Source organism: Phyllobates terribilis, unplaced genomic scaffold, assembly GCF_046119375.1.
Source record: "Phyllobates terribilis strain yellow unplaced genomic scaffold, ASM4611937v1 Scaffold_2__4_contigs__length_985480577, whole genome shotgun sequence".
Classification (NCBI taxonomy): domain Eukaryota; kingdom Metazoa; phylum Chordata; class Amphibia; order Anura; family Dendrobatidae; genus Phyllobates; species Phyllobates terribilis.
The window spans coordinates 781523902-781548476 of NW_027362762.1; the positions used below are offsets into that span (position 1 = coordinate 781523902).

The following is a 24575-nucleotide window of genomic DNA, read 5'->3' on the forward strand; positions in this document are numbered from 1 at the left end:
GCATAATCCTTCCTTTCTGTATACACTGTACATAGGCACAAAGCTGCCTGTCAGTGATGTGGGTGGGGTTATACAGAGCTCAGCATTCAGAGAACTGCTAGATCTACAGCAGAAAACACATCAAAATGAGAGCAAGCAGCCCAGAATGTGACACATTGCTGGAAGCAGGGTTTCTGCCCCTACATTATGCGGCTCTCAAATGGGGTAGCAAAAGCCTGGTGACAGATTCCCTTTACGTAATACCATGTCAGTCTTAATTAATGTTGTAGAAGTTACATTCTGATCACCATTCAGCATCATGGACCATCCACTGAATAAAGCTATTTAGGAGAGATTTAAATAAATGTCAAATCTCACCTATTCATGTTGTATAATTATTGCCATATTGCTTTAACCCCTTGACGACTTATGACTAGAGTTGAGCCACCCCCGTAGTGTTCGAATTCGGTTCGGTTCGTCGAACACCCGTATGTTCGTCAAACTGTTCGTCGAACTCCTTCGAACACCGTTAAAACCAATGGCAGGCAAAAAAAACACATAGAAACACATAGAAAACACCTTCAAAGGTGTCCAAAAGCTGACAAACTTCTCAGAAGACACAACTAACACATGGAAAAGTGACAAGTACATATAGTCATGCGAAAAGAAAAGAAGTGGAGGAGTAAAAGGAGGGGGAGACACAGATATAGGCATGTCATGCCCTTCTAAAACCAAAAAAGTGCGAAGCTGACACGGCCAGTCCGTTCCTGCCCGTGCAACCTCTGTGTCGCCGGGTGTGTGCCAGAGCTGTGGTGGACCCTGACGGCCAGCCCCCCTCTCCCAATACTGGTGCCTGTTACTCGCCCCCTGGGCCGTGGGGCACGTGGATCCGGGCGATAGGGGAACGATGGGGGTAGTAGTGGCGGCCCGGTCCCATGGCTCAGGGTGGTCAGACCAATGGTAGTCTGCTACGTGCTTCAGATAATGTCCGACTACGCCACCCGTGGATTGCGGTTATTAGGAACCGCCGCTGCATGCAGACCGCTGGGGCTGATGAGGTGTGCAGCTAGGGTAGTGTGACTCCCCACGGGAAGAGTGCGGCCCCAGGGCAGTATAATGGATGGTGGGAGTGATGGTGGTGAGAGTCCCAGTACCGGTAGTGCTGGAGGCGCGAAGGAGCACACAGACAACAAGTTACAGTCCAGGGTCTTTACTCACAGTTCATTTGTTCCGGGTCACTTCTGTCAGCAGTGACCGCCGAGCCGTGCTGCGTCCACCAGGTGTGGGGCTCGGTCAACTCCCAGGCAGTTCAGGAGCATGGCACAGGACCCCCTTTAATCCTTTCTCTGGCCTGCCTCACCAGTGACCCACTTTTGTCCAGCTACCGCGGACTTGTGCGGTTAAACGTGGGCCCCGTCCTCCGCTGTCCTATATGGTGCCTTCCTAGCAGGTTTGATGAGGTGTCGCACCAATAGATGATCACGACGACCGGTCTTTGGCTGAGGGTAGTTTCTCCTCCACCAACTTGGGATCCGGTACCCTTAATCTGCTTGACCCTTCACCCTGGATTCTCGTGGGTTCTTAGGGTCCCTTCCACCTTCCTGTTCCTGAGCCCTTCTGTTTCTCTGTCTCTCCTTCTCTTTCTCTGTTCCTTTCTGTTCCTTTCTCGTGGAGCTGGGATGAGACTTAATCACAGCTCCCTTTCACCTCCTCTCTCTCTCTTCTCCGGCCTCTCTCTAGGCCTGCTCCTGAGTGGAGCTACTACAGAGCCTCCACTCCCGGTCTTCTCCTCTGACTGAACGAGCGAACCTACGAATCTAAGATGGTGCCCACCTTTTATACCTCCCTCTGACCATGAGCCCAGGTGACCAGCAACCAATGGGCTCCTTCCTATGCTCAGGAACCAACCCCTATCTGCCCCTACAGCACTGGGTGTTCCACCCCCCCTCCCCACTCCAGGCAGGGACATAGTCGGTAGTGCCTGCACTTCTGTCTAGTGGGAGCACCGTTGAGCTGTCCCTCGGAAATGGGGTGTGTGTGCTGTATGCAGCTAACTGAGCCCTGGTCCACACTCCATCCTTACCTGGGAGTGAAATACCACCCCTCTGGCAGAGGTGCAATACCCCTGTAGCGGCCGAGCCCTCGGGGCGCTACACCTGTCCACTGGTGGGTCGAGCGAGCCCCCCTGCGGTGGATGCAGGTCTAAGCTTTTTAATTTAAATTGTCACTGTAATTTGAATGAGTACACTTTAAATCCTTTTACAAGGATCTATTGGAGGGCAAGTCTGATGCCAGCAGCCGCGGGAATTCCAGCTCCAGTAGCGTCCACTAAAGCTGCTGCAGTTAAAAAGGTTTTATAAGGATCGAGCTTGGCGGTCTACCGCAAGGCGTCCTACCACCAGTCGCAGCCCCTGTGCCTTGGGGTGCCTCCCCGATGCTCTTCACTGAGTGTCCCGGGGGCCCGAAGCATTTCCTTTGAAAAAATTAAGTGTCCAAATTGCAGGTGGTGTAGCTTGCTTAACAGGTGGGATAATCCGCTGACTAGCAGACGCTGCTACTAGGTCCAAAGTATTTCCTGGGCTAGATGCAGTTAAAAATTTGTAATTAGATCTACAGGCGGTGGCTACTCCGCTGACTAGCAGACACTGCTACTAGGCCCAAAGTATTGCCTGGGCTAGATGCAGTTAAAAATTTGTAATTAGATACTCTCGTTGGATGCTGAGAAAGCATTCCATAGAGTCTCCTGGCATGCCATATATTATTCTCTTAAAAAGCTTGGGGTAGGGGTCTAGGGGACCCTTTTATAGCCAAAATCATGGCCCTGTATCACAATCCGTCAGCTAGGCTGAAGATAAATGGAACATTTTCATCACCTTTCATAATCACCAATGGGACAAGGCAGGGATGTCCTCTGTCCCCTCTCTTATACATCCTAGTGATGGAGCACCTGCTCTCATCAATTCGCGATAACCGCAATATTAGGTGGATTGAGGTGGGAGGCGCCGAGTACAAGTGCTCTGCATTTGCTGATGATGTCCTAGTATATATCACTCAATCACATATATCCATCCCTGCTGTTATGGCTAAAATAGATCACTTTGTTCCATGGTCAAATTTTAAAATCAATGCAGCGAAGTCTGAGGCCCTCGATGTCTCCCTCCCCAAATCCATACAGGATTCCATCCAGTCCAACTTTCCCTTTGCCTGGCCCTCACAGGGTATCAAATACTTAGGAATTCGTATTCATAGAGACCTCTCCCGTCTATTTTATCTTAATTTTGGGCCCTTTATTGAACAACTCCATAAAGATCTTACTTCTTGGACGGTGAAGGATTTTTCCTGTTTCGGAAGAATAAGTATACGAAAAATGAACGTCCTACCTAAACTCTTATACCTCTTCCAAATCATTCCCATGGTAATTCCCTCAAATTTTTGGAAAAGACTACGCAGTAGCTTTTAGTCTCCCCAGGATGACACAGGTGGGGCAGATAGTGGTTATCCCGGCCTGCTAGGCCGCATTGTAGAACAGTGAGCTTCGCACTGCAACTTATGCATCATATCCATGTGACGGTTAATGCATGAAGTACTCAAACTATGGATTTTTTGGCCTCTACTTAGCTTTTGGTGACAAATGTTACAGATAACATGAGTTGGATCATCCTTAGCGATCTGAAAAAATGCACAGGCTATGCAAGGTTTAGAGCCCATGCGACTCTGCTACTAGCAATACTATCAAATGATTGGCTGGGTTAGATGCAGAGCATCTGGGTTTGGTTGGGGGTCCCCACAGTCTGCCTAGGCTAGATGCAGTTAAAAATTCTCATTAGATACACAGGCGGTGCAGCTTGCTTCGCAGCTGGGCTAATACGCCCAAAGTATTGGTAGACTTTATACTAAATAAGGAAGGATTCACTGACTGTGGTGGCCCCTCCGTGGGCCGTGGCGATTGGTGGAGATTTGGTGGATGATTATAGGAGAAAGCTCCTTAATAGAGAAAGTTGGTGGATTTATACTTTAAATACACGTATACCAGCGGGTTTAAACATCAGACATGATTTGATGTATCATTATGAGTGATCATTTATAGATTATTATTATATATACAGTTATATGAAAAAGTTTGGACACCCCTATTAATCTTAAGCTTAATGTTTTATAAAAATTGGTGTTTTTTGCAACAGCTATTTCAGTTTGATATATGTAATAACTGTTGGACACAGTAATGTTTCTGCCTTGAAATGAGGTTTATTGTACTAACAGAAAATGTGCAATCTGCATTCAAACAAAATTTGACAGGTGCATAAGTATGGGCACCTCACCAGAAAAGTGACATTAATATTTAGTAGATCCTCCTTTCGCAAAAATAACAGCCTTTAGTCGCTTCCTGTAGCTTTTAATGAGTTCCTGGATCCTGGATGAAGGTATTTTTGACCATTCCTTTTTACAAAACAATTCCAGTTCAGTTAAGTTTGATGGTCGCCGAGCATGGACAGCCCTCTTCAAATGATCCCACAGATGTTCAATGATATTCAGGCCTGGGGACTGGGATGGCCATTCCAGAACATTGTAATTGTTCCTCTGCATGAATGCCTGAGTAGATTTGGAGCGGTGTTTTGGATCATTGTCTTGCTGAAAGATCCATCCCCTGCGTAACTTCAACTTTATCACTGATTCTTGAACATTATTGTCAAGAATCTGCTGATACTGAGTGGAATCCATGCGTCCTTCAACTTTAACAAGATTCCCAGTGCCGCATTGGCCACACAGCCCCAAAGCATGATGGAACCTCCACCAAATTTTACTGTGGGTAGCAAGTGTTTTTCTTGGAATGCTGTGTTTTTTTGCCGCCATGTATGACGCCTTTTTGTATGACCAAACAACTCAATCTTGGTTTCATCAGTCCACAGGACCTTCTTCCAAAAAGAAATTGGCTTCTCCAAATGTGCTTTTGCATACCTCAGCCGACTCTGTTTGTGGCGTGCTTGCAGAAACAGCTTCTTTCGCATCACTCTGCCATACAGCTTCTCCTTGTGCAAAGTGCGTTGTATAGTTGACCGATGCACAGTGACACCATCTGCAGCAAGTTGATGCTGCAGCTCTCTGAATGTGGTCTGAGGATTGTCCTTGACTGATCTCACCATTCTTCTTCTCTGCCTTTCTGATGTTTTTCTTGGCCTGCCACTTCTGGCCTTTACAAGAACTGTCCCTGTGTTCTTCCATTTACTTACTATGTTCCTCACAGTGGAAACTGACAGGTTAAATCTCTGAGACAGCTTTTTGTATCCTTCTCCTGAACAACTAGGTTGAATAATCTTTGTTTTCAGATCATTTGACAGTTGTTTTGAGGAGCCCATGATGCCACTCTTCAGAGGAGATTCAAACAGGAGGACAACTTGCAAGTGGCCACTTTAAGTAGCTTTTCTCATGATTGCATACACCTGGCTATGAAGTTCAAAGCTCAATGAGGTTACAAAACCAAAAAAAGTGCTTTAGGCTGGGTGCCCACGTAGCGTTTTTCAAGCGTTTATGCTGCGGAATTTCCGCAGCATAAACGCTTGTGAAACGCTAGGTAATCCGCACCCCATGGTCCCCAAGGGGATTCCGCATGTTCTATGCACATGCTGCGGATTTTTCCGCAGTGTTTATGCTGCGTTCAAAAATCCGCAGCATGTCATTTAATTTTGCGGAAGCGCAGCAGAACTCCCGCCATTGACTTGCATTGAGACGCATAGAAACCGCGACTGTACATTTGTACAAGCGGCTTCTATGCGTCTCTATGTGCGAATGGTACCCAGTTCTGGAGGAGAGAAGACTCTCATCCAGACCTGGGTACCATTGTACCTGTAGAAAAAGAATAAAATAACAAATAAAGTTTATACTCACCTTTCCGAAGACTCTCTCTGAATGCCGGCATCGCTTGAGGACCTGCGGTGACGTCACAGTCATGTGACCGCAGGCCCTTCACCGCTCTGTCTCGCGATATGCCGGCAGCCAGGAACCAGACAGGAACGAACGCTGCAGCCACGCCGGGGCCTCGGGGGTGAGTATAGCTTTATTTGTTTTAATTTTTACGGTTCACACTGTATAAATCCATGCTGTATGCATGGATTTATACAGTGTGACCTAGTTGTCAAGCACTTTCCAAGTGATGCTATCGCCTGGAAAGAGCTTGTCAATCTGCATGCGGAAACGCATGTGAATCCGCATGTGGATCCGCATGTATTCTGCAGGAAAAATGCATGCACAATCTGCATGCGTTTTTTCTGCCAGGGAGATGCAGAAATGCTGCAGAAATTTTCTGCTTCATTTCTGCATCGTGGGCACATAGCCTTAGTAAGTCAGTAAAAAGTAGGTAGAAGTATTTAAAACAAGAAAATGATAAGGGTGCCCATACTTATGCACCTGTCAAATTTTGTTTGAATGCAGATTGCACATTTTCTGTTAGTACAATAAACCTCATTTCAAGGCAGAAACATTACTGTGTCCAATAGTTATTACATATATCAAACTGAAATAGCTGTTGCAAAAACACCAATTTTAAGAAAACATTAAGCTTAAGATTAATAGGGGTGCCCAAACTTTTTCATATAACTGTATGTTCCTTTTTTCTTCTTTTCTTTTTCTTTTTGATTATTTGCATTTATATGCATTGTTTCTATGCTATACGATTTTAACATGGTATGTGTGTTTAAATTTCTGATTAACTCAGCCTTGAACAGGTGCATAGCAGGACATGACATATACATACCACTTCCCTGCTGTTTTTTTGCTATGCAATGATTAAGAACTTGTATATATATTGTGCAGAAAGAAGGGTGAAAGTCCGCCCAGGCGGGAGGAAATTGGAGTTTCATAACACATATTTGAACTGGAGAGGTATTAGAGGCCTGCAATGGCCACAGGTACTAATGGAGGTAATCAAGGTAGGGAGAAAGGCAAGAGGTCCGGTCATCTTAGTTATACAGGCAGGGGGAAACGACATAGCTTATCACAAGAGCGCATAACTAATGGCAATAATGAAACTAGACACTGAGCGCTTCAGAGAATTTTTCACAAAACTAACTATAGTATGGTCAGAGATTGCGCCGAGAACGGTATGGCAAGGTGCGTGAGACATCACAGCCATCGAACGGACAAGGCAGGTAATAAATATTCGGATGGCAAAATTTAGAAGAGACAGAGGCGGTGTAGTGATACGACTCAGACATCTGGAAGGAGATAAAGCAGGCCTCATATGGCCCGACGGTGTTCACTTAATGGATATTGGACTGGACATATTACTGTCAGGACTCCAGGACGGAGTGGAACAAGCGTTAAGAGTGATGGAAGGGGGTCGGAGTCCTGCATACGAGTAAGCAGGATCCTCCGTGGCCTGGAAATAGAAAGGACATGTTGGAGAGTTACACTTGTTGGCCAACTTGCCGTTGTGGAGACTGGAGACACAGGGCATGCTGCAGCAAGCTGAATTATTTTAGAAATAAAATGCATTTCTAATGGAATGAGTATAAACAGTTAATAAAGCTGTGACTGATCCTCACCCATCCAGTTGTAAGAGTTACATGATTGTATTATCCATGAAAGGGGGGCGTTAGGGGGCTGAGCGTCTGGGTTTGGTTAGGGGTCCCCACAGTCTGCCTAGGCTAGATGCATTTAAAAATCATTATTAGATACACAGGCGGTGCAGCTTGCTTCGCAGCTGGGTTACTACGCTGACTAGCAGACACTGAAGCTTTGGAGCAGACGTCTGAGTAAACAGCTCTTCAGACACAACCATCTTTGTTACCCCAAGCCATAGTGTATGTATTTTCTTACAGTTAAAAGGGGGGGGGGGAGACCCAACCCACCTCCAATTGATGATGGCAACGTCACATAAAACAAAGCAAGGGGACTCCAAAAAGAGTCTCCATTTTTTCCAAAAATTTGTGGTACAGACACAACTTAAGTGGCATCAATTGCCCCAGAGTTGCTTAAAACGGTTGGTTAGAATGAGTGCCACACACTGCTACTATGCCCAAAATTATTTTCCAGACAAGATGCAGCTAAAAATTATTAGTAATTTGCAAGCTGGTGGAGCTTAGTATAGATGGCATAATAGAATGAGTACCGCACACTGCTACAGGCCCAAAATTATTTTCCAGACAAGATGCAGCTAAAAATTATTAGTAATTTAAAAGCTTAAAATGGTTGGTGAGCTGATTTTACGAAATTCTCAGGCTTTTACTCTCCCCAGGATGACGCAGGGGTAGAAAAGTCCTTGCGGATCCATGATTTGTTCATTTTTATGAACGTGAGTCTGTCTACATTCTCAGTGGACAGCCGCGTGCGCTTATCTGTCAGCACACCACCAGCAGTGCTGAACACACGTTCAGAGAGAACGCTGGCTGCGGGGCATGACAAGATCTCCAAGGCGTGAGTGGCGAGCTCCGGCCATTTATCCAGATTGGAAGCCCAAAAAGAGCAAGGGTCCAGTGACACAGTCATGGCTTCGATGTTTACTTGGAGATACTCCTGTACCATCGACTCTAGGCGTTGACTATGTGTCAGACTTCTTGTCTCCTGTGGCCTTGCAAAGGATGGGCTAAAAAAGCTGTGAAATGATTCCGCAAAATTGCAGTTACCAGCAGATACTGTGTTTCTGTTACGGTTTGAGTGCTGAACACTCGACAGTCCCACGGTTGGCAAGTTAGAACTGTGAGATTCACTACGTGCACCACTGGTGTTTTGTGGAAAAGCACATGTAAGATTCTGCAACAGTCTCTGCTGATACTCCTGCATGTGTGAATCCCTTTCTATGGCAGGAATTATTTCGGCAAATTTACTTTTGTACCGGGAATCTAAGAGTGTGGCAACCCAGTAGTCAGGATTATTTCGAATTCTGACAATTCGAGGGTCATGTTGCAGGTAGTGCAGCAAGAAAGCACTCATGTGTCTTGCACATCCAGGAGCACCAAGTCCCTGTTGTGTTGGTGGCGAGGTAACAATCATGCTTCCTTCCACTGCCCTCTCTCCCCAACCTCGCACAACAGAAATGTAATCAAGGTCTCCCACATCTGATGAGTCTTCCATCAGTTCGTCCTTCACTTCTTCCTGGGCTCCTGCACCTTCCTTACTAGTTTGGCTGCTACCATGCACCCTGGTAAATCCATCTCCCCCACCCTCACATGCCTGCCGCCTTGGTGCTGCCAACCGTCTGGACCTTGCAGATGTTAGCCCTTCCGCATACAACTCCTCCTCCTCTACTTCCTCCACCTCCTCTTGTCGCACCATCTGACACTGAATTCTGTTTAACATGTGCTCCAGCATGTAAGTCGCTGAGCTGCGGGATGCGAACGGCGGAAGTGAGCACACAGTGACCGTGCCCTCTGCAGAAGGCCATCTAGTCCGGGATAGTGGGCTAAAAATTGCTGGACAACCAGGTTCAACACGTGAGCCTTACAAGGCACGTGTGTGAAATTGCCCCGGCGAAGGGCCGCACCGAGGTTTGCAGCATTGTCGCACACGGCCTTCCCTGATTTCAGGTCCAGTGGAGACAACCATTCATGAAATTGGTTCTCCAGAGCTGACCACAACTCCTCAGCTGTGTGATTCACATTTCCCAGACATTTCAAAGTAAAAACAGCCTGATGACGTTGAGCCCTGCTGCCAGCATAGTAAGGAGGTGTGCAGGATCCCTTCTGCACAGTTAGAAAGCGTGTGGCATGACTAGACAGGCTTTGGGTGCAGGTGTAGGACCGAGATGAGGTTGAGAAGGCAGAAGCAGTGGAGGAACTTTGAGATAAAGAGGATTGACGCACAACTCGTGGGGACGGCAAGACTTGGACAGCAGCCCCTTGTCCTGCTGTCACCATAGTTACCCAGTGCCCAGTCAGCGACATGTAACGCCCCTGTCCATGCCTACTCGTCTAAGTGTCTGTGGTGAAATGCACCCTGTCACACACAGAGTTTCTCAAAAGAAGCGGTGATGTTGTGTGTGACATGCTGGTGGAGCGCAGGCACACCTTTCTTTGAGAAGTAGTGCCGACTGGGCATCTGGTACTGGGGCACTGCGACGGACATAAGGTCTTGAAAATCCTCTGTGTCCACCAGGTGGAAAGGCAGCATTTCTGTAGCCAAGAGCTTGCAGATGGTGAAATTCAACCTCTTAGCTTTGTCATGGCTAGGAGGAAATGGTCTTTTACTTGTCCACATCTGAGGGACCGAGTGCTGGCTGTTGTGCTTAGACGGGGTTGAGAAGGGTGTCCCCGGCAAACTGCCGGTCTGTGAGGAAGATGCAAGCGGACATGTTAGGTTGCCTTGATCCAAGGGTGGTGCTCTCGATGTCGGAGAGCGCTCAACACCAGCTGGTGTTTCCACCTCCAAAGAAAATGATGACCTGCAAATCATGCTGGCTGTTGCGGGTAAAGAGGTGGCAGGTCTGTGTCCCAAAACAGGTGTGACTGCTGTCCCCCCAGTCACAGAGGATGAAGAGGCCGCGGATGCACAAGATGGGGCAGACGGTGGTTGGCCCGGCACGCTAGGCCGCATTGTAGCACAGTGAGCTTCCCACTGCAACTTATGCTTCATATCCATGTGACGGTTCATGCATGAAGTACTCAAACTATGGATTTTTTGGCCTCTGCTTAGCTTTTGGTGACAAATGTTACAGATAACAGGAGTTGGGTCATCGTTATCGATCTGAAAAAATGCCCAGGCAATGCAAGGCTTAGCACCCATGCGACCTGAAGAGCCACCACGACTTGTGGTGAGAGGCAGAGTTGTGTTTGAGGATGCAGTTGTTGACGTTCTTCAGTACTACGTCTCTGTCCAGGAAGGCGCAACCTGACCTCGTCGTCACTAGCATCCTCCTCCACCTCCTCTGCTGACCTCATCGACTGGCTGACTGTGGGTTGACAGTAAGTTGGCTTTGCAACCGAGTCATCATCACCCTGTGTGTTCTCACACCCGTCGTCCTCAGAGCCAACCTCTTCCTGCCCTGACAAAAAACTAAAGTTGTCGCTCCAATCAGGTATTTGAGTCTCATCATCGTCTTCCTCATTGTCTCCACCAACAGGAGTTACAGTTTGGGAACGAGGCTCTACATTATGGTCAGAACCTTCTGGGTCTGGTCCTGGATCCGACTCATAAAGATTCTGGGCATCAGTGCAGATCATTTCCTCGTCAGGATTCACAGAAGCTCTTTAGCCGACCTCTGATTCCCAGGTTATAGTATGAGTAAACAGCTCTGCAGACTCAACCATCTGTTCTACCCCATACTCAGATGGTCAGCTGGAGACTTGGGACCTGTGAGAAGCAAGTGCGATTGGGGTGACACCTTTGAGGACTGGAGTATTTGTGCTGTTGAAGTTGATGTGGAGGAGAGCCCACTTAAAGGAGCACTTGATATCCGTTGAAGCACCTGCTGTTTTTGGGCCTCATCTGGAATTTGTAGCGATTGGCGTGGCCGTAAGAAAGGGATCGTATCACATTGTCCGCTAAAAGAAGTTGACATCTTAGTTTGGCTGGAAGATGGTCTTTCTTCTGCAGATGTTACTGTTGGTTTAACACCTACCCCACGGACACAACCTTTTTTTTCCCTTCCCAACACGCCTATTTCCCTTTCCACCAGCAGCAGGCCTTTTTCCAGTCATTTTGGTGGTTAACTAATTGACAACTCTGGAGTTGTTTGCACAAAAAACGATGGATGGGAACCGAGCAGAGCTGAGTAGCCAAACTGTGGTATTAGCCCAAAAAGATTGGCTGGGTTAGATGCAGTAAAACAATTTTATTACATACACAGGTGGTGGAGCTTAGTATAGATGGACTAATAGATTGAGTCCCACACACTGCTACAAGCCCAAATTTATTTTCCGAGCTAGATGCAGCTAAAAATTATTTGTAATTTGCAAGTTGGTGGAGCTTAGTATAGATGGACTAAGAATAAGTACCACACACTGCTACAAGCCCAAAATTATTTTCCGAGCTAGATGCAGCTAAAAATTATTTGTAATTTGCAAGCTGGTGGAGCTTAGTATAGATGGACTAAGAATAAGTCCCACACACTGCTACAAGCCCAAAATTATTTTCCGAGCTAGATGCAGCTAAAAATTATTTGTAATTTGCAAGTTGGTGGAGCTTAGTATAGATGGACTAAGAATAAGTACCACACACTGCTACAAGCCCAAAATTATTTTCCGAGCTAGATGCAGCTAAAAATTATTTGTAATTTGCAAGCTGGTGGAGCTTAGTATAGATGGACTAAAAATAAGTCCCACACACTGCTACAAGCCCAAAATTATTTTCCGAGCTAGATACAGCTAAAAATTATATGTAATTTGCAAGCTGGTGGAGCTTAGTATAGATGGACTAAGAATAAGTCCCACACACTGCTTCAAGCCCAAAATTATTTTCCGAGCTAGATGCAGCTAAAAATGATTTGTAATTTGCAAGCTGGTGGAGCTTAGTATAGATGGACTAAGAATAAGTCCCACACACTGCTACAAGCCCAAAATTATTTTCCGAGCTAAATGCAGCTAAAAATGATTTGTAATTTGCAAGCTTGTGGAGCTTAGTATAGATGGACTAAGAATAAGTCCCACACACTGCTACAAGCCCAAAATTATTTTCCGAGCTAGATGCAGCTAAAAATTATTTGTAATTTGCAAGCTGGTGGAGCTTAGTATAGATGGACTAAGAATAAGTCTCACACACTGCTACAAGCCCAAAATTATTTTCCGAGCTAGAAGCAGCTAAAAATTATTTGTAATTTGCAAGCTGGTGGAGCTTAGTATAGATGGACTAAGAATAAGTCCCACACACTGCTACAAGCCCAAAATTATTTTCCGAGCTAGATGCAGCTAAAAATTATTTGTAATTTGCAAGCTGGTGGAGCTTAGTATAGATGGACTAAGAATAAGTCCCACACACTGCTACAAGCCCAAAATTATCTTCCGAGCTAGATGCAGCTAAAAATTATTTGTAATTTGCAAGCTGGTGGAACTTAGTATAGATGGACTAAGAATAAGTCCCACACACTGCTACAAGCCCAAAATTATTTTCCGAGCTAGATGCAGATAAAATGTATTAGTAATTTGCAAGCTGGTGGAGCTTAGCATAGATGGCCTAATAGAATGATGCTATGCCCAAAAGGTTTTACTTGGCTAGGTGTATTCTATACACAGGTGGTGTAGCTTGCAACACAGATACGCTACTCCACTGACTAACACACACTGCAAGAGGCCAAAAAGGATTTGCTTAGCTAGATTTAGCCAAATGCTGCGAAAAACACTTGCACAGCACTGGCACAGATCTCCCTGGCAAAAAGTCCTAGGAAATGCTGTAACCTAGTCCTCAAAAGGACTGCAATTACAATTAGTCCCTACTCCCAAGCTATCTGTATATTTCAGAGAAAATTGGCTTGAAATTAACACTAAAAGTATAGCGCACACAGCAACAGCAGTGCCGTCTAACACGCAGCTGCAGCAGTGAGAAAATGGTGGCGACGGGGAAAATGGCTGGGTCTTATAGGGCAAGGACATGTGACATACACAACCAATGACACGTGCCCTTGCTTGTGTGAAAAAAAGCAGTTCGCTCTGTGTGTGCGCTGCTGATAGGCTGACAGATTGCACCTCCCCACTGTAAATGCGGGAAAGAGAAAAAAAAATGGAGATCTTCATTATTTATGCAGAGATCCATCCCCTGCCCCTCCCCCCGCCCCGCTGTACACTCAAACTGTGTATTAACATTGATTATCAGCAATACTGTGAAAAAATCCAGTTATGATTTTGGTGCACGAACAGTTGTCGAACATAACCTCGAACAGCCGGATTTTTTTCAAATCGTTCGTGTTCGCCGAATGACTCTAACACCGTTCAAAACAGCTCGAATTTGAGATTGGCGAACAGTTCGAGTCGAACACCGCTCTTCTCTACTTATGACATACAGTTACGCCATATGTGGTGTCCTTGCCTTTAATGTGGGCTCACACGGCGAGCTCACATATTTCCTGGCACATATTTTAATCAGCCTCTAACAGCTGCGGATGGAGCCAGTGGCTGTTAACATGTGATCGGATGATCGCAGATTCAAGTCCCCTAAGGGAACTAACAAATACAGTAAAAAGGTGAGAAAAAATGTTTTTAAAAATATGTAAAAAATACAAAAGTTCAAATCGCCCCCTTTGCTTCCTTAAAATTAAAACAATTAAAAAAATTTAAAATACACATATTTGGTATTGATGCATTCAGAAATATCCGATCTAGCAAAATAAAAAAATAAATGAATCCGATCAGTAAAAGTCGTAACTAGTGTTGAGCCACCCCCGTAGTGTTCGAGTTCGGTTCGGTTCGTCGAACACCCGTGTGTTCGCCGAACTGTTCGTCGAACTGTTCGTCGAACACCTTCGAACACCATTAAAACCAATGGCAGGCAAACAAAAACACATAGAAACACATAGAAAACACCTTCAAAGGTGTCCAAAAGCTGACAAACTGCTCAGAAGACATAACTAACACATGGAAAAGTGACAAGTACATATAGTCATGAGAAAAGAAAAGAGGTGGAGGAGTAAAAGGAGGGGGAGAAACAGATATAGGCATGTCATGCCCTTCTAAAATCCAAAAAGTGAGAAGCCGACACGTTCAGTCCGCTCCTGCCCGTGCCACCTCCGTGTCGCCGGGTTTGTGCCAGAGCCGCGGTGAACCCTGACGGCCAGCCCCCCTCTCCCAATACTGGTGCCTGTCCGCTGGTGGGTCGAGCGAGCCCCCCTGTGGTGGAGGCAGCTCTAAGCTTTTAAATTTAAATTGTCTCTCTAATTTGAATGAATACACTTTAAATCCATTTACAAGGATCTATTGGAGGGCAAGTCTCATGCCAGCAACCGCGTAATTCCAGCTCCAGTAGCGTCCACTAAAGCTGCTGCAGTTAAAAAGCTTTTATAAGGATCGAGCTCGGCTGTCCACCGCAAGGCATCCTACTGCCAGTCCCAGCCCCTATGCCTTGGGGTGCCTCCTGATGCTCTTCACTGAGTATCCCGTGGTCCCGAAGCATTTCCTTTGAAAAAATTAAGGGTCCAAACTACAGGTGGTGTAGCTTGCTTAACAGCCGGGATAATCCGCTGACTAGCAGACACTGCTACTAGGCACAAAGTATTTCCTGGGCTAGATGCAGTTAAAAATTTGTAATTAGATACTCTCGTTGGATGCTGAGAAAGCATTCCATAGAGTCTCCTGGCACGCCGTATATGATTCTCTTAAAAAGCTTGGGGTAGGGGTCTAGGGGACCCTTTTATAGCCAAGATCACGGCCCTGTATCGCAATACGTCACCTAGGCTGAAGATAAATGGAACTGTAGCACCCTGAGGGCTCGGTTGCAACAGAGGTATTGCACCTCACCCAGAGGTGTGATATCTCACTCTCAGGTAAGGATGGAGTGTGGATCAGGACCCGACACCTGCATGCATTACACCACATTGCCGTGGGGCAGGGCGACCAATATGCCCCTGAGATGGGCACGACAGTCCCTGTCGCTGGCTTGAGTGGGGGGAGGGAACACTGAGGAAGGGGAACCCTGTAGTGCAGGAGCAGGGAGGAAGCAGTTCCTGGGTGCATTGAGAAGGGAGTATAAAAGGTGGGCACCATCTTAGTTCAGTGCAGAGAAATCTGAGCTGAAGTGGCAGGGAGCAGGGGCTCTGCATGAGCTCTGCTCCGGAGGCGGGCCTAGTAACAGAGGCCCAGGCCTGGAAGAGGGAGAAGGAAGGAAGAGGAGCGGAGAAGGCTCCAGGAACGAGGAACGAAGGGATCCCAGGGGTGCGGACGGGCGTGTCGCCACCGCACGCCCGAATCCACCTGCATGGAGGGGTCAGGCCAAAGGGGGAGACCGGTCCCCGAAACTAGTGGAGGCAGGAAACGACCCTCAGCTAGAAACCGGAGGCTGTGACATTTTATGTGGTGCAGCCCCTCGCTACACCCGCTAGGAGGGCAGCACATAGGGTCAGGGAAACTGGCGCCAAGTTTACCAAGAGGAGGCCCGAGGCAGCCGGACAGAAGGGTTGGTAAGAAAGGCCAGACAAAGGACACACAAAGGGGGTCCTGTGAAGCGCTCCAAAGTTATCTGGGAGTTGTCTGAGCCCCTCACCTGGTGAGCACAGTACGACGTGGGCAGCCGTTACCTGCAGACGTGGTCTGGATAATAAGAACTGTGAGTAAAGGCCCTGGACTGCATCACTGACTCCGTGTCGTTACTGCTGCTGCCCTGCACCATCACCCCCATCCCCCGCATACACTGCCCTGAGGCTATACTCCTCCCGTGGGGAGTTATGCTACGCTCTGCTGCACCCACAACACCAGCCTCAGCGGTCTGCCCTGTAGCGGCGGTTCACTCTGACCGCAATCCACGGGTGGCGTAGTCGGACATTTAAACATCAAAACCACATAAATAGTTCGGCCACTGGTTTGACCACCCTGAGCCACGGAACCGGGTCGCCGCCACGAAGACTACAACCACCAGCATCCACCAAAAAGGGTCCGGCTCCGGGTGTCCCAAGGCCCAGGGGGTGCATCAGAACATTTTCATCACCTTTCACAATCACCAATGGGACAAGGCAGGGATGTCCTCTGTCCCCTCTCTTATACATCCTAGTGACGGAGCACCTGCTCTCATCAATTCGCCATAACCCCAATATTAGGTGGATTGAGGTGGGAGGCACTGAGTACAAGTGCTCTCTATTTGCTGATGATGTCCTAGTATATATCACTCAATCACATATATCCATCCATGCTGTTATGGCTGAAATAGATCACTTTGTTACATGGTCAAATTTTAAAATCAATGCAGCAAAGTCTGAGGCCCTCGATGTCTCCCTCCCCAAATCCATATAGGATTCCATCCAGTCCAACTTTCCCTTTGCCTGGCCCTCACAGGGTATCAAATACTTAGGAATTCCTATTCATAGAGACCTCTCCCATCTATGTTATCTTAATTTTGGGCCCTTTATTGAACAACTCCATACAGACCACGGTTGGCAAGTTAGAACTGTAAGATTCACTACGTGAACCACTGGTGTTTTGTGGAAAAGCACATGTACACTGTGTTCCAAATTATTATGCAAAAAGTGTTTAGGAGTGATAAGGGAAGAATTTGTTTGTTTGTCAGTTAAACTCATTGATGGTGATATGTGTCAGGGCTCTTTATATCACTGTAAGCAATTGCAGACACCTGTGCTAATTAGTTTGGCAGGTGTGTCCAATGAAAGGCAAGACTACTTAAGAAGGCTGTCTCACATTATTAAGCAGCCTACATTTTCTGCCAAAATGGGAAAGAAAAAGGATGTGTCGGCTGCTGAGAAGCAACAAATTGTGGAGTGTTTAGGTCAAGGCATGACTACAATCAACATTGTGCGATGATCAGGATGAAGTGTCTTGGCAATCAAGAAGTATGTAGCTGATTCACAGTACACACGTGTGCGTGCTGATAAGGGCAAATTGAGGACTCTTTCCTACAGGCAATTACGTCAGGTTAAAAGAGCAGCGGCAAAAAAGCCTTGTCATAGCAGCAGACAAGTTTTTGAAGCTGCTGGTGCCTCCAACATCCCACGAACAACAAGATGCAGGGTCCTTCAGAGGTTTGCAGCTGTGCATATGCCATCCTGTCGACCTCCTCTATCCACTTCACACAAGCAGAAACGGCTCCAGTGGGCCAAACATTACATGAAGACTGATTTCAAAACTGTTTTGTTCACGGATGAGTGCCGTGCAGCGCTCGATGGTCCAGATGGATGGAGTGGAGGATGGCTGGTTGATGGACACCCCACGCCAACACGGCTACAGCACCAACAAGGAGGAGGTGGAGTAATGTTTTGGGCTGGAATCATGGGGAGAGAGATTGTCGGCCCCTTTAGGATCCCTGAAGGCGCTAAAGATGAACTCCATAATGTATGTGGATTTTCTCAAACAGCACTTCCTGCCATGGTTCAAGACGAAGAACCATGTATTTCACAGCAAGATCATTTTTTTGCATGATAATGCACCATCTCATGCTGCACATAAAACATCTGCATCTCTGGCTGATATGGGCATAAAAGGGGACAAACTTATGGTGTGACCCCCATGCTCCCCTGACCTCTACCCCATTCAGAACCTCTGGAGCATCATCAAAAGGAGTGTCTATGATGGCGGGAGGCAGTTCACATCTAAGCAACAGCTCTGGGAGGGTATTCTGTCCTCATGCAAAACAATTGAAGCAGAAACCATCCAAAACCTGACAAATTCAATGGACGAGAGAGTTCAGAAGCTCCTTTCGAACAAGGCGTCCTATGTGAAAATGTAACATCACCTAGAATAAAGTTTTGAGTTGAAAACTGTTTGATTTCAGTTTCTAATAACCTGCTAATGCTTATAATTTCAAAAATGACCATTTTTTTGGTCTTTATTAAAATGAAAAGGTTGATCGAAAAGTTTGGGGGATCTAAGAGTGTGGCAACCCAGTAGTCATGATTACTTCGAATTCTGACAATATGAGGGTCATGTTGCAGGTAGTGCAGCAAGAAGGCACTTATGTGTCTTGCGCATCTCGAGCCCCAAAATTATTTTCCGGGCTAGATGCAGCTAAAAATTATTATTAATTTTAAATCTGGTGGAGCTTAGTATAGATGGGCTAATAGGATCAGTGCTGCACACTGCTACAAAGCCCAAATTATTTTCCAGTCAAGATACAGATAAACATGATTAGTAATTTGAAAGCTTAAAACGGTTGGTAGGGTGATTTTAACCAATCATCAAGCTTTTACTCTCCCCAGGATGACACAGGGGTAGAAAAGTCATTTCGGATCCATGATTTGTTCATCTTTATGAACGTGAGTCTGTCTACATTATCAGTGGAGAGCCGCGTGCGCTTATCTGTCAGCACACCACCAGCAGCGCTGAACACACGTTCAGACAGAACGCTGGCTGCGGGGCATGACAAGATCTCCAAGGCGTAAGTGGCTAGCTCCGGCCATTTATCCAGATTGGAAGCCCAAAAAGAGCAAGGGTCCAGTGACACAGTCATGGCTTCAATGTTTACTTGGAGATACTCCTGTACCATCGTCTATAGGCATTGACTATGTGTCAGACTTCTTGTCTCCTGTGGCCTTGCAAAGGATGGGCTAAAAAAGTGGTGAAATGATTCCGCAAAATTGATGTTACCAGCAGATACTGTGGTTCTGTTACGGTTTGAGTGCTGAACACTTGACGGTCCCACGGTTGGCAAGTTGGAACTGTGAGATTCACTACGTGCACCACTGGTGTTTTGTGGAAAAGCACATGTAAGATTCTGCAACAGTCTCTGCTGATACTCCTGCATGTGTGCATCCCTTTCTATGGCAGGAATAATTTCTGCAAATTTACTTTTGTACCGGGGATCTAACAGTGTGGCAACCCAGTAGTCAGGATTATTTCTAATTCTCACAATTCGAGGGTCATGTTGCAGGTAGTGCAGCAAGAAGGCACTCATGTGTGTTGCGCATCCAGGAGCACCAAGTCCCTGTTGTGTTGGTGGCGAGGTAACAATCATGCTTCCTTCCTCTGTCCTCTCCCCCCAACCTCGCACAACAGAAATGTGATCAAGGTCTCCCACATCTGATGAGTCTTCCATCAGTTCGTCCTCCACTTCTTCCTGGGCTCCTGCACCTTCCTCACTCGTTTGGCTGCTACCATGCGCCCTGGTAAAACCATCTCCCCCACCCTCACATGCCTGCCGCCTTGGTGCTGCCGACCGTCTGGACCTTGCAGATGTTAGCCCTTCCGCATACAACTCCTCCTCCTCTACTTCCTCCACCTCCTCTTGTGCCACCACCTGACTCCGAATTCTGTTTAACATGTGCTCCAGCATGTAAATCACCGGAATAGTCATGCTGATAATGGCATCGTCAGCACTAAACATCTTCGTCGCCATTTCAAAACTGTGCAGAAGGGTGCATAGGTCCCTGATCTGAGACCACTCCTCCAGCGTGATTTGCCCCACCTCCGGATCTCGTTGGCCCAGGCTATACGTCAGAACGTATTGCACCAGGGCTTGTCGGTGCTGCCACAGTCGCTGCAACATGTGCAGAGTTGAATTCCACCGGGTAGGCACATCGCATTTTAGCCGGTGAAGTGGCAGGCCCAACGACTTCTGTAGAGATGTAAGTCGCTGAGCTGCGGGATGCGAATGGCGGAAGTGAGCACACAGCGACCGTGCCCTCTGCAGAAGGCCATCTAGTCTGGGATAGTGGGCTAAAAATTGCTGGACAACCAGGTTCAACACGTGAGCCATACAAGGCACGTGTGTGACATTGCCCCGGCGAAGGGCCGCACCCAGGTTTGCAGCATTGTCGCACACGGCCTTCCCTGGTTTCAGGTCCAGTGGAGACAACCATTCATGAAATTGGTTCTTCAGAGCTGACCACAACTCCTCAGCTGTGTGACTCACATTTCCCAGACATTTCAAAGTAAAAACCGCCTGATGACGTTGAGCCCTACTTGTTAGAACCTTGCTCTTAGGATTTTTCCTTTGCTGGTCACATGACCTTGTTGGCCTATTTAATCCTGCTCCGCCCTTCTGGCTTTGCTGGACTTCATTGTATAACTACTTTCTAGCTAGCCTGTGCTCTGTATCTAACTCTGTTAGTTTGCTTGGTCTACGGACCTCTATGTTCTATATATTTTGTTTCTCTGTCTTCTACTATTTCTGTTAGGAGGTGTCCCATTTTCCTCCCAGTCCTTAGTACTTGTAGGGATTCCTTCCCCACATCTATAGGTCTCCGTACAGACTAGCTTAGGACTTTAGCAGGTCTGATCGCAGGATCAGGTTCCCTGTTACATCGTAGGGATTCAGCTGAGTTCTATCGTAGGGACAGATCTCCTCTCTTTCCTTAGCTCTGGTAGCAGAACATAACAGTAAGTCCAGCCTGCAAATTCTCTAAGGAAAGATTTTTTCTGTTCCATCATGGTGTCGGTTCAGGATTTGGCTCATCGCCTGCAGGGACTCTCTCTGGAGGTGGCCGAGCTCCGTCAGCACGTGAGTAACTGTCCTGGAGCACATTTCTTGGAGCCTAAGGTATGTTTGCCGGATTTATTTTTTGGTGAACACCGAGAATTTTTTTCATTTAAAAATGCTTGCTTATTGTATTTTCGTTTGAGACCCAAGTCCTCTGGGGATGAATCCCAGCGCATTGGGTTCATAATGTCACTTTTGCGCAAAGAGCCTCAGGAGTGGGCCTTTTCTTTGCAACCTAGTGATACATGCTTCAGATCAGTGGATAGTTTTTTTTCTGCTTTGGGACTATTATATGATGATCCTGACCGTGTCGCATCAGCTGAGACTGAGTTGAGACATTTGAAACAGGGATCAGGTAATGTGGAAAAATATTGTACTCATTTCCGTCGTTGGTCTACTCAAACAGGGTGGAACGATTCTGCTCTGAAAAGTCTATTTCTTGCTGGGCTCAATGAAAGGGTTAAAGACCTGCTAATTGCTTATCCTACACCTGAAGATTTGCAACAGGCTATGCAATTAGCTATACGGGTGGATAGGAGACTGCGTGCAAGGGTTAATGAGAGCAAATCCTCTGCTATGTCAGTTTCTGGTTATGAGAATGTGTGTACTAACAGTGGTGAACCGATGGAGATTGGATCGGTGGCACCTCGCTCTCAAGAAAAAGACCGTAGATTTTCTGAAGGCTTGTGTTTCTATTGCGGAAAATCTGGTCATTTGATTAAAGGCTGTGAGCTTCGTATGAAGAAAGAAAAAAAAATGGTCAGTCATGCCCGTATTGCCTGTTTAAATTCCAAGGGTGTATTTTTAGCTGCTTCCACGATTGCTCAGGAAAAATTTATGGAATTTCGGGTGTTTGTTGATTGTGGGTCTACTCTGAATGTTATTGATGGGGGATTCTTGGAAAGACTCAATTTAAAACCCGAACCTTTATTATCCCCCATTGCTGTGGTTTCTGTGGATGGTTCCCCTTTGAAGAATATTACTCTCAAGGTCTGTGAATTTCCTCTCACTATTAATGGTGTTCACCATGAGAAATTGGATTTGGTAGTTTTGAATAACTTGCCTTCTCCAGTAATATTGGGATTGCCCTGGTTAAAATTTCACAATCCTGTACTGGATTGGTCTACCAGTGAAATTAAATCCTGGAGCCATAAATGTTATGACAAGTGTTGTAACGGGCGTATTGCAGCTTTGGATAGGGGAGAATTGCCTGTTCCTATTCAGGATTTTTGGAGAGTTTTTTCTGAGAAGGAATCGCAGGTTTTGCCTCCCCATAGAGACTATGATTGTTCTATTGAATTTGTCCCTGGAGCGACTCTTCCTAAAAGTCGTTTATTTAACCTTACTATTCCTGAGAGGAAGGCTTTGGATGAATACATACAGACAAGTTTGGCCGCCGGTCACATTAGGCCCTCTAAGTCTCCTGTGGCGGTTGGATTTTTTTTTGTAAAAAAAAAGGACGGCGGTTTACGTCCTTGTCTGGATTTTCGTGAGATTAACAAAATTACTGTACGCAATCCTTACCCACTGCCATTGATTCCTGATCTGTTTAACCAGTTAATGGGGGCCAAGTGGTTCTCTAAAATTGACCTTAAGGGGGCATACAATCTGTTGCGCATGAAGGAGGGTGACGAATGGAAGACTGCTTTTAACACTCCTGTGGGTCATTTTGAGAATCTGGTTATGCCTTTTGGTCTTACTAATGCTCCTGCATTTTTCCAGAATCTTATTAATGACATCCTTAGACCTTTGATCGGCAAAAATGTGGTTGTGTATTTGGATGACATTTTGATTTATTCGCCGGATCTGGAGTCTCATTGGCGGAGCGTACGTGAGGTATTACAGTTATTAATGGACAATTCGCTTTTTGCTAATCTGGAGAAATGTGAGTTCGCTGTACAGAGAATTAGTTTTTTGGGTTATATTATCTCCAGCGAAGGTTTTGAGATGGACCCGGTTAAAGTTCAAGCTGTACAGGAATGGCCTAGGCCTATTGGTTTGAAATCGATACAGAGGTTTTTAGGTTTCGCCAATTATTACAGAAAATTCATAAAAAAATTTTCTAGTATTGTCAAACCTCTGACCGATCTCACCAGGAAAGGTGCTGATACGGTTCAGTGGTCTTCTGAGGCCATTGAAGCTTTTGTGTATCTCAAGGAGAGGTTCACCTCTGCTCCCATCCTTATGCAGCCTGATGTGACTAAGCCGTTTTTGGTTGAGGTTGATGCTTCCTCTGTGGGGGTTGGCGCAGTATTGTCTCAGGATAACGGGGATGGATTACATCCCTGTGCCTTTTTTTCAAAAAATTTTTCGGAGACTGAACTGAATTACGATATTGGTAATCGGGAATTATTGGCTATTAAACTCGCATTTGAACACTGGCGCCACTTCTTGGAAGGTGCGGAATTTCCCGTTCAGGTTCTTACGGATCATAAAAATCTGATATATCTTGATGCTGCCAAGCGCCTGAATGCCCCTCAGGCTAGGTGGGCACTGTTTTTCTCGCGGTTTAATTTCTCCGTTACTTACATCCCTGGTACTAAGAATGTTAAGGCGGATGCCTTGTCTCGCAGTTTTTCTCCCATAGTCGGTGCTGAGAAAGAGGAGAACATTTTACAAGAAGGTGTTGTGATAGCTGCTTTGGACTCCGTTTTGGAAGATGAGATTCTTAAAGCACAGGAGAATGCCCCATCTAACACTCCTCATGGGAGGTTGTTTGTGCCTGGGACCTTTAGGAGAGATTTGTTTGTTGAGTGTCACGAATCTCGGTTGGCAGGTCATCCCGGAATCTCTGAGACCAAGAGACTGGTGGGTCGCAGTTTTTGGTGGCCTGGATGGCAGAAGGAAGTCATTAAGTGGGTGCGTCAATGTACTATTTGTGCTAGATCTAAGTCCTCACATACTCCTGCTGCGGGGTTGCTTTGTCCTTTGGAGGTTCCCAGTGCTCCTTGGACACATTTGGCTATGGACTTTATAACTGACCTTCCCCCCTCTGAGGGTTTTACTGTCATCTGGGTGGTCGTGGACCGTTTTAGCAAGATGTGTCACTTGGTTCCCTTCGTCAAACTGCCCTGCGCTAAAACTCTCGCTAAGGCCTTTGTCAAGGAAATTGTCAGACTTCATGGCGTTCCTACTGACATTGTTTCTGATAGGGGTCCTCAGTTCGTGGCTCGTTTTTGGCGTGCCTTTTGTGACAGGTTGGGAGTTCATTTGTCGTTCTCGTCCGGATATCATCCTGAATCTAATGGCCAGACAGAAAGGAAAAACCAGGATGTTGAGCAGTTCTTGCGTTGTTTTGTGGCAGACAATCAAGAGGGGTGGTCTGAGTTTCTGCCACTTGCTGAATTTGCTCTGAACAATCATACATCTTCTTCTGCTGGTTGTTCGCCTTTTTTTTGTTGTTCTGGGAGACATCCGTCGTTTGGGTCGTTCTCCAAGTTGGGATCTGCCGTGCCTGAGGAGGAGAATTTTTCCGGTGATTTGGAGAGAGTTTGGACGGATGTGCATGGTAATCTTCAGGAGGCCAACAGAAAATCTAAAGACTACTTTGATAGGAAACGACAGGAGGTTTTGTTCGCTGTTGGTGACATGGTTTGGTTGTGCTC

The 24575-nt window shown here is 46.4% G+C and overlaps 1 protein-coding gene across 3 annotated transcripts in view; it reads right to left on the bottom strand.

The window, feature by feature from the left end:
• LOC141228954 (interleukin-5 receptor subunit alpha-like) overlaps window positions 1-24575 on the bottom strand; it is a 231413-nt gene that overhangs the window by 24788 nt on the left and 182050 nt on the right. The window lies entirely within an intron of this gene.